The 10,622-nt window shown below is 44.0% G+C and overlaps 1 protein-coding gene across 1 annotated transcript in view; it reads left to right on the top strand.

The window, feature by feature from the left end:
* The window catches only part of LOC122378760 (X-linked retinitis pigmentosa GTPase regulator-like), a 31,076-nt gene that overhangs the window by 15,303 nt on the left and 5,151 nt on the right, over nt 1-10,622 (top strand). The window lies entirely within an intron of this gene.

Here is a 10,622-nt window from a genome sequence, read left to right as displayed (position 1 = left end):
CTCCATACATCGATTTTTTTTTTCGATGATACTGTCCCTTTAAACCTCTACCCAACCAGTGTTTTATATTTTTAAAACTCGCCCTCAAATACGTAATTTTGCCCTTCCTATGTAGTTCATCAGCGTATATTATTTTGAGCGTTTAAATTAAAAGCGTTTAAATTATTTCAAGTTTCGATGTAAAGCCCTTGATAGCAAAGTATGAAGCCGATCTCATAATTTTCAATCGCAACAAACCATTTCAAAGCACTAATCAAACACAATCCGGATTGGATTGCAAAAATTGGAAGTATGATGCAATCCAATCCGCAATCAAATCCTGTTTTTTGGAATGGATTTCAAATCCAGGTGCAATCCACCAAAAAGGAATGCAATCAGGATTTTGCAATCCTGCAATCACAATCCTACCGATGCCTGGTGACAGGTTGTAGTGGTTGTAGGTATGTGCAGCAGCAAAACTGTGCCCAGACTGCTTACATACATAACATATCACACATGCATTATCATAGGCTTGCGATAAAACTAAAAAGAAGTGTATATCAACAAAAAGACGTATATTGAGGCACAGAGCAGCATATTTTAACCCTCGCCGGACCTATTGGTTTTCTACATACGCGCCGGCCGAGGGGGGGGGGGCGGGTACGACCCCCCCCCCTCGCCGTTTCGCCCCTGGTGGAGCTAGCGCGTCGCGGAAAAAACGAGCGTGTGCGCCGTTACGAGACGCAGAGATTGGTACCCGATTTTAAGGTCCTAGGTCAACCGGTGACCTCTGAGGTCAGGTCAAGTGCCCTTGGGTACGGTTTAGTTTTTGGTGAATAACTTCGCAAAAAACGGCCGCAGAGCCGCGATTTTGGCAGCATCGTGTTCGCCTCGCTCAGGCGCGTCGAATGATATACTTTTTGTTCGGGTCAGGTCACCTTGGGGTGTTGACCTTAGGTCAAGGTCAGGTCAGCACCCCCAGGTCACGAAGTTGGTCGAAAGGGGTCATGTCGCATATCATTCGATTCGGCAGGTCTTCCTGAGTCCATTGGTGGCTTCCGCGACTCGCTAGCTCAATTTGATCAAGAGTTATTGACGAAAAACTAATATGACCTTGAAGACGTCATAAATGACGTCACGCAAGGTCAACATTGCAAAAGTGACGCATCTAACCTTGCAAGGAGTGCATCAAATCACGATTCTGTGTGCTTGAGATAGTTGGAGATCGTTCCCGGCGCCAGAATAGCAGTTTTCGTTTTTCCCCATTGACTTATAATGGTGAGGTCACGAAAATGACCTGACCTCATATGACCTTTAGGAAAAATCCGAGATATGCAAGTTGTGCGACTCATAATGGATACTAGATCCTGCAAGTTTCATTTCCCTGTGACATCTCCTCTGGCAGTGAGGGCGTTGCGAAGTTGCGACATCTGAAGACCATGCAGAGGTTCACTTATGACGTCATAGGTCAGTGACCTGACCTGACCCAAAAATGCGGTTGGTGTCAAAAGATCCGGCTTGAATCAAAGGTCAGGTATGCCAAGTTTCAGCTCTCTATCGCCAGCGTGTTCGGAGCTATCGCGAAAAAACCCTATGGGGGGGCGGCACCCGCCCCCCCCCCCTCGGCCGGCGAGGGTTAATAAATCCAACCGGTTTCAAAGACCTCTCGTCTTCGTCATCAGGGATTGAAATATACAGAAAGGAGAAAGATTACATATTTAAGCGCTGAAGAGAATAGCTATAATCATGCCTTTTCTGTTAGAAAACGCGTGGAGAGCGTGCTTAAAAAATAAAGGTCACTTAAGGTCGTCATTCACTATTTCTTGTTGACGTCTTAGAAAGTCTTTGACGTCTTTCAAGAAAGACGTCAACAAGAAATAGTGAATGACGACCTTAAGTGACCTTTATTTTTTAAGCACGCTCTCCACGCGTTTTCTAACAGAAAAAGCATGATTATAGCTACCGTAAAGTGGGGCTATTTGAAACGGATTTTACCGTTTTTGGCCTCTCCCTTTAAGACGGTTCATATTTCTTATAGCATGTAAATTGCAAAAATGTAGATCTCTGTGAGCTCTTTCATATAGGTGCATTTTGGTTCAGCTAGTAATAATGATTAAGGTTATTTTTTATGTTAAAGCCTGTCTCAAATAGCCCCATAGGGTGGGGCTATTTGAGACAGTTTTAGTTGCAAAGAAATTGAAGAAAATCGGTTATAGATATAATTTTTTAAACGCCATGCATTTGGAAATTGAATTTTGATCATTTTGGCAAAAATTGTTTTTTTCAAAGACTGTTATATATCCTTTATATTCAATCTTTTCATTTTTCGTAGGACACTTCATTTCGGTAGGGTATAAAATTGCATCACTATATGCTAAGGCTATCATAATATGATGTGACCCATAGCTTTCAAACTGACAGGATGATCATCAAGGCCTATTTTAAAGTCATCGACAGTAAAATTTTGAAAGAAAGTTTTTGTATATAGCCCCGGTGACGTGAAAACAGATATACCGAAAGTCGGTGGGGCTATTTGAGACAGTCTCGCTACCTTATGAAGCACACTGTAATGAATCAAACAAGGCAAAAGGTTTCCCAAAACATTTAAGTGAATGGTATGCATGATTGTTGGTTCCATTGTACATCTCCATGCGAAGAAATATCAGAAAAATGTTAAACGGTTTTGATTTTATGCCGATTTTCCTCGATCGCTGCATGCTGTATCAATTGGCCGGTTACCCTACCACATCAAGTACTTGGATAGGCTCACCTAACAGTACGTTCATGTGTTAAAGTGACCATCCCACCTTAACATTAGTTTTGAGTTGAGATAGCCAAATTGGTGGCCATGGCCTGAAAATACCGGTTTGGGCACTCACAACATCGAAAAATGCTTTAATTCGGAGATATTGAATTTCAAACTTGCAGTTTTTGGATTCTAAGGGGCTAATGCATTGGTATGCCCCCTTAGAATTTGTGACGTCAGCGGAGGTCTAACAGTTTTTAAATCTTTTACTAAAACGTTTGGTAGCACGCGGTGGTATATGCTGCTTTGCGCGCAACAAATGCCGCACTTTCAAATAAAGTCGCTAGGAACAGCGGAGATCCCAAAAAGTAAACAAAAGTAAAAGTCTAATATCTTGAAAACCGGTGAATATTTTTCGATGAAATTTGGTAGATATTCGTTTTCGCTCTTTCTGAACCGAGCGACATCAATTTCATGCCAATTCATTATTTTTTTTGAAGGTGGGAGGGTCCCTTTAAGTAGCATTCAATGGTGTTTTTTGGTCAACCAAGGTAGACAATGTTGGTTGTCGACTGAGTCAGTGACTGATGAAGTACATTTTAAGCACATATTCATCAGAATAACTAGTTTGGTCACCAGCTAAAGGGTTATTATGTTACACTACGAACATGTAAATATTGCTTGCTGCTCAAAGTACCTATCATGAACCCACTGCACGTTTATGACCACGACCGATTCACCGGTGTTGCTTATGTCGAACGTTCGATGCACTTCAGGTAGATGGCGGTAAGTCTTCTCGGGTGCATCGCATCACCGTTATCATCAGCTATTTGGCATATCCGTTGAGGTTTGACCAGGTGGGCATCATCGGGATTCTGAGACAATGGGTTACGCAATCGGCAGTACCGTTAACAATAAATAATATTTTCATGAAAAATGTGCTTAGCCTATAAGCAAAAAGGTAGGAACGATAGATACAGTGGCGAAGCTGTTAAAACTTCAACTTTGTTGAGCTGCAGGTAGGGGTCCTTTTCGAGCAACTAAAAATGTGCGTTTTTCTGTATTTCGTATTTTATTGCAAATTTATTTCAGAACTTTTCGAAATTTTCAAAAAGGTTATTCAGAACATTCACTGTTCAATTCCACATTAGGCTAAGCAAAAATGACGAAAAAACATCAATCGGTTTTCATTTTACAGCGATTTTACTATACCATTACCTTACTGTCTCAAATAGCCCCACTGTCTCAAATAGCCCCACTTTACGGTATTCTCTTCAGCGCTTAAATATGTAATCTTTCTCCTTTCTGTATATTTCAATCCCTGATGACGAAGACGAGAGGTGTTTGAAACCGGTTGGATTTATCAAAATATGCTGCTCTGTGCCTCAATATACGTCTTTTTGTTAATCTTTACCAGAACAATGAACAGTAATATCAAGTGTATATCAGTTTAACTGGTATAATTTTGGTTTTATTTGTTATTCGTGATGGAAGCTCTTCAGTCAGCCGTAGGTACGAGTATATTCCTTCTTTGTCTCCCAGGGGTACCTACCTTCTACCTACGTTTATAATATACGAACTATGAAGTAAGCTCAAATTTTCCGAAAACCGACCATTTTACGCTCGTTAAGCACATTGATCCTCAGGGCGCAGATCACACCAGTTATTAGCCCGGCCGGGACCGTTGCGCACCTCCCCCGGCCCCTCCCCGGGCTCCGCAGCTAACCCCTGTGGTCATTGCTCTCAAGGTGCGACGACTGACCGCGTCGGTGGACGCCCACTGTGCCGCTGTCGCCTATACAGCGCCTTCCATGCCCACTCAGCCAGCTAGGTCGCGGCCCGGAAGTGACCTTTAGTCTCTGTACGGTTCACCGACAGCAGAGGGCGCCGATCTAGAAAAGGTCGATATTGCACAGCTCAGAACGGCGAACGTTCAGTGGTGTCTTGGTTTATTTTGGTTGAAAAATAAATCAACAAAGTAGCTGTTAACCCTCGCCCGCACATGGGGGGGGGGGGTGGTTGCCACCCCCCCCAGGTAGTCTTTCTGCTCTGCACTCAACATTTTTAGAGCTAGAAGGCTGATTTTTCGTATAGCTGCTCCTCTATCCTTTCTTGATGTCCACTGAAAATTTCAAGTTTCTGTGATTTTTGGTTTCGGAGATATGACCTTGTTTTTCAGGTCATGTCATGACCCAAATGGCCAATTCTCAACATCTTGCGCTTGCCATGGGCCTTGTGAGCTTTTGACACCCTGATTTCGGCCTTTTTTGCCAGTCTTACCTCCCACCTATCATGGAACATGTTGTTCGACGATGTACAGGGGTCAAGGTCAGGGTCAAGGTCAACCTAGGTCATCTAAGATCATTGCGTTTTAGGCAAGCTGGATTTACTTTTTTTGAAGTTTTTTGACTGCATTTTCCGTAAAAGCTTCTCAGATCATGATTTCATGTAATATGGACCCAAAAACAATCGGTGCACAGTGCACACATCAGTATACACACAGACACACACAGACATACAAACACATATAATTGACCTTGACCTAACTTGACCTGAAATGACCTCAGCAGCAAAATTCTGGTCGGGTAGTGTGACAAAGAGATTCTAGCTGGCTTGGCACCAGAAAACAGCATCGTCATCGGTATTTGATAAGCAGCGCACTTGATATCCAACGGTGACCTAAAACAGCAATATTTTTTAGTTTGACCTGACCTGGAAGGTCAATGACTGACCTGAGAAGGTAAAACTGGGTATCATTGGATTCGTCTCTTCCCAAAGAATCTTTTTGGTCTTTACTGCTAAGCTCTATCTCCAACAGGAACGAAATGGCGCGGGGGGGGGGTGGCAACCCCCCCCCCCCCATGTGCGTTCTAGGATGGGAAAATGGCGTGTGCGGGCGAGGGTTAAACCACTTCTTGTAGCTGTTCGACCACCCTGTGGAACGGTTGGTACCTGCTATATAAAATTAGGGGAAGATGGGGGAACACCGCCCTTTGGGGAACACCGCCCACCCCGATATCAAAAAGGTCTAGGGCGACAGCTGACTGTCTTTTGGCAGCGTAACGACAACAGAAGTGCAGGTATGGGCAGTGCACCGCATTGGTTTAGGTGATTTGCGAGAAATTCCCAATTTTACGTTTCGTGAATGCGTTTTATAGGGGAAGATGGGGGAACACCGCCCTTTGGGGAACACCGCCCACCCCGATATCAGAAATATAAAAAAGGTCTAGGGCGACAGCTGAATGTCTTTTGGCAGCGTAACGTCAACAGAAGTGCAGGTATGGGCAGTGTACCGCATTGGTTTAGGTGATTTGCGAGAAATTCCTTATTTTACGTTTCGTTAATACGTTTTATACTTTTTCTAGCAAAATAAGCAGAAGAAAACTTATCTTATTTGACAGATATTAGTCCTAAAGTAGTATTTTTTACCATAATTAGGACTGATCCAAGCATTACGTGCTCCTGCTCGAGCGAAATTTCTGTCGTGCTGCCATATTGAAGGATTTTTTTTTAGAAAAATGGAGACACTTGAGTAACACCGCCCACTTGGGCAATTTGGTATTTAATAGCACATTGTGACACCAAACCCAAGAGTGGCGCATTTCAAATAAAAAAGAACGTTGTTGCTGTCTTCTTTTTAGTGGATAATGCAAAAATTCGAAAAAATGAAATTTTGAGACTTTAAGTCGTCTAGTTATATAAATGAGTAGGTACTACATTGTACAAGAGATACAATAAAATCGTTTCCACTGCATTTTATAGATATACCAAAATGCCTCGAAATTTACGATAAGAAGAACAACTTAACCCTCGCACGACCAGGCCATTTCTCATAACACGAACGACCAGGGGGGGGGGGTTGTTACGACCCCCCCCCTGGCGTTTCGAAACGGAAGGTCGTAGAGCTTAGCGGAAAAGACCAACGGATTGCTCTCAACGAGATCTCGCGATTGGTGGTATATTTTTTGGTCCTAGGTCAACATTTGACCTACTTTTGACCGGTCAAAGGTCAAATTTTCGGAAAAATAGACTTTTTTCAACTTTCCGCGGCGATTGCGGCAAAACGGTGAGAGATATCGACTTGAAACCTTCACTATCGTGTTCCTTGATCAATTCTCTATCGTTTGGTATGTATTTCGTTTCCCTAGCTCTAAAAATGGCGCGTTGGGAGCGCCGGAAGTCGGCAAGGTCACAGTCGGCGGCAGAAATTCGAAAAATCAAAATTTAAATTTTTGAAATCTGATTGTATTTTCGGATTTGGGAGGTCCATTTGCTCCCTATAGAAGCTAATATTGCTGCATATTCCCATTGAGGTGACAAGAATTAGCAAAATAGTGGTTCGGGCGCTTTTCAAAAATAGTACCGGACGCTGTTCCTCTTATGACGTCATAACTCCGTGACCTGACCTGACCCGGTCAATTTTCTTCACCACACGATAGCCAATGCTTGCCCCAACATGCATGGGAAGTTTCATCATGATCCATCAAACAATGTGGGTATCACCGGCAGAAAACCTAGGGATTCGGCGCACACGTTTGGTAACTGTCGGCCGGAGGCTGTACCTCTTATGACGTCATAACTCCGTGACCTGACATGACCCGATCAATTTTTTTTCGGCAAAAGATGCGCAAAGGTTGCCCCAGAGGGTATTGAAAATTTCAGCCCGCTACGACAAGCCGTTTAGCGTGCACTTCGAAAAAACCTCAGGGGGGGGTTGATACAACCCCCCCCCCCCCTAGGCGTTCTAGGGTAGTCCAGTAGGTAACCTGCATCGTTGCCTGCTGACCCCGGGCGGTGTTACCCAACGGTCGGTGTTACCCCGAAAAATGTAGACATTTACTAAATTTGGAATAATGCAATTATGGACGACACTACAAGAAAACAACTGGCTGATATGTATGTAAAATTGATGCGACAATCCAATGAAACTGAGAAATTGATCATTTGGCCAAAAAAATACGTGACTAGACCCTAAAAGGTTAAGGGGGTCGGTGTTCCCCCATCTTCCCCTACTTTTTCTAGCATAATAAACAGAAGAAAACTGATCTTATTTGACAGACTTTAGTCCTGAAGTAGTATTTTATGCCATAATTGGGACTCCTCCAAGCATTACGCGCTCCTGCTCGAGCGAAATTTTTGTCGTGCTGCCATATTGAAGGATGTCGGTGCGAGCGACTTTAGCGAGTGTCATTTGAGCGAACGTCATTTGAGCGAACCATTTTCAGCGACTGGCAACTAAGCGAATATCAAATTGAACGATTATCAAATATAGCTATTATCAATTTAAGCGAAAGCTATGTTTCAGCGACATCTTTTTCGTCGACTACAGTTTGAGCGACTGTCATTTCAGCGAAACACTTAATCGTCCCGTAACGGTGTATTTTTTTTTGCGAGCTTTCGTACAACGAATGTTTCCGGAACTTTTCATGGTTATCCGGAACTGGATGGCGGATGTCACGTTCAAAGTTCAGACATTAAGCTCCAAATTTAATGCCACATTTCTAAAAATTACAGCGGTTCGATTTCACCCCCCCCCTCCCTGCTGTTTGCCAATAATGATGACCAAACGTTTGTTCAGAGATTCATATTGCTTGTGCTGTTTTTCGCGCAATGCCCCCGCTTGAATTTGGATCAGTTCCCCAAGTTGTAAAATTTGTTCTTGCCCCAAGCACCGTACGAATTTCCAGATATTTGGGTGAGGTCCCTGAAACATAGATTGGATCCCCCTGTGCCATCCCTCGAGTTTATAATTGGTCCTTGGCATTCCTTCCATCGTCCTATCTCTCACGTTCGACATTTCCAGCAAAGTTGCAGAATGAGGCCAGATATTTTTGTGGTTTCCAAGCTTAAAAGACAATTTTTAATTTGCCGCGCGCAGCTTGAAGCATGACACATACCAAGCGGGTATTCCAAGGGCAAGAATTCCCGAAAAGTAGCAAATGATTGACTTCCGTCGCGTTCGGTCTCGCTGTAACTGTGTTCGCTCAATTGGTCCCCCATTGACCTCCATATATTCGCTCAATCTGGTTTCGCTGATTCTGGTCCTCGCTTAAGTTGATAATCGCTGTGATTGAATTCGCCGACTTGACAATCGCTGAAAAAGTCAATCGCTTAAATTGATAATCGCTGAAAAGGCTTCGCTCAAATGTCGTTCGCTGAAATGACGCTCGCTCAGGTGTCGCAGAACCGAAGGATGTTTTAGAAAAATGTAGACACTCGGTTAACCTTCCAGGCGGTGGGGGGTGGTGGCATTTTTTTTGCCCCCCTTTAGTTTTTTCAATATATCTCGAGAACCGCTGCGCCGATCGTCACCAAACTTTCAGTACCCTCCCGGGAGCAGCTAGCGCACATGGTGACCAAAAATTTTTCCAAATGCTATGATAGGTTGGCCGCTAATGACGTCAGAGTGACGTCATTTTTGCCATTTTCGACCCAAAAAAAGGTTTCGCGGAAAGAGCTGTCAGGCCTACAGCTTTAGAGATACAGAAAAATGTTTCAGACATAAAAGGTGTGGAATTAAATGGGCTACAAAACTGCTATTTCGGTTTTTCGAATTTTTTGGATTTTGACCCCCAAAAATAAAAAAATAGATTTTTTGAATATAATAGCCAAAAAATCCAATTTTTTTTTGAATTTCGAAAAAACGGAGTATATGTGATAGTCCCTACCGCCTTCTATCTACATACCAAATTTGAGATCGATACCTCTTTTTTTTGGCCAAGTTATAGCGAAAAAAACTGTTCAAAATTGATGACGTCAAATTTTCAAACTCAATTTTTAGCAATTCTAGAACTCGTAGCGCAAAACAAAGACCACCATTAGACTCCCCGTGACGAGCTGCATCGAATCGATACCCATTTTATGCAAAAATATCAACTTTGAAATTTGACCTTTTTTGACCTGACCTTGACCTGACCTCCACCAGGAAGTGACCTAAACCGTACCTGATGGTCTTATAACCAACACCATTGAGTTGGAAATGAAAAACTAGCCATAAAACATGCATCGCATAACGTTAGTAAAGTTGGGCTCATGTGGTGACCCTTGGTGACCTTTGGTGACCTGACCTCTGACCTGACCTGGTATGACCAGTGACCTCTAATAGCAACATATGTACAGGTCTCGCGGGTTTTAGCGGTAGGTCGCTCGGCGAGCGGGAGGGCAACCAGTTCCGCCTCTGTATCGGTGACCATTTGCTCCGCCCAGTTACTCGCGAGCGCGTACTACGGCACATAGTAAAGTGGGGAGGGAAGGGTAAGAGTGGGAGCCTGCGTAGAGGCTAGAACCGGTTTCAATCGTCTGGGCCGGCGACACGGCATGCGGTCAGGGGACGGGGAAAGGTCAGAGGTCACTCACAATGTGCAGTACCGCGTCCCGTCCTCTCTGCGTGCTGACCAGCGCACGACCTCGGCCGTTGGCCAATCCGCATTGAACGGTCAAGGCCACCAGTAGCCAGCGGGCGGGGTGAGCCGGCAGCGTGCCGATCCATAGGTAGTCGTTCAAAGTTTTAGCCGCTTACCATTGCATTGAGGCTGGGAGACGACTGTAATGTTATTTCTTGGGAACAGTTCTGTCATTTAAGCCGCGCCCCATTAGGGTCTACCGAGCATCGGTCCCATTGGGGGGGGGGAGCATTTTGTCACCCCCCCCCCCTAAGATATCGAGAACCACGCAAAATAGCGACAAGAAGCAAACGGTGTTCGATGGCCCCAACGAGGAAATACCTTTTGGCTCAATTTCATTGACCTCGGTCAAACCGGGCGATGACGTCACAGGTCAAATGTCGAATTTTCACCGTTTACAGGCATTTCAAGAAATGTGTTGCAAAATCGAGTAAAATGCATAATAACACGGAACAAAAATGATAGAAGAACGCGTTTCGGCTAAATAGCTGTCA

Source organism: Amphibalanus amphitrite, unplaced genomic scaffold (genome assembly GCF_019059575.1).
Source record: "Amphibalanus amphitrite isolate SeventyFive unplaced genomic scaffold, NRLGWU_Aamphi_draft 000064F_arrow, whole genome shotgun sequence".
NCBI classification, from domain to species: domain Eukaryota; kingdom Metazoa; phylum Arthropoda; class Thecostraca; order Balanomorpha; family Balanidae; genus Amphibalanus; species Amphibalanus amphitrite.
Note: the sequence above shows the minus strand (reverse complement) of the source record. Positions and strands in the feature narration are given on the sequence as shown.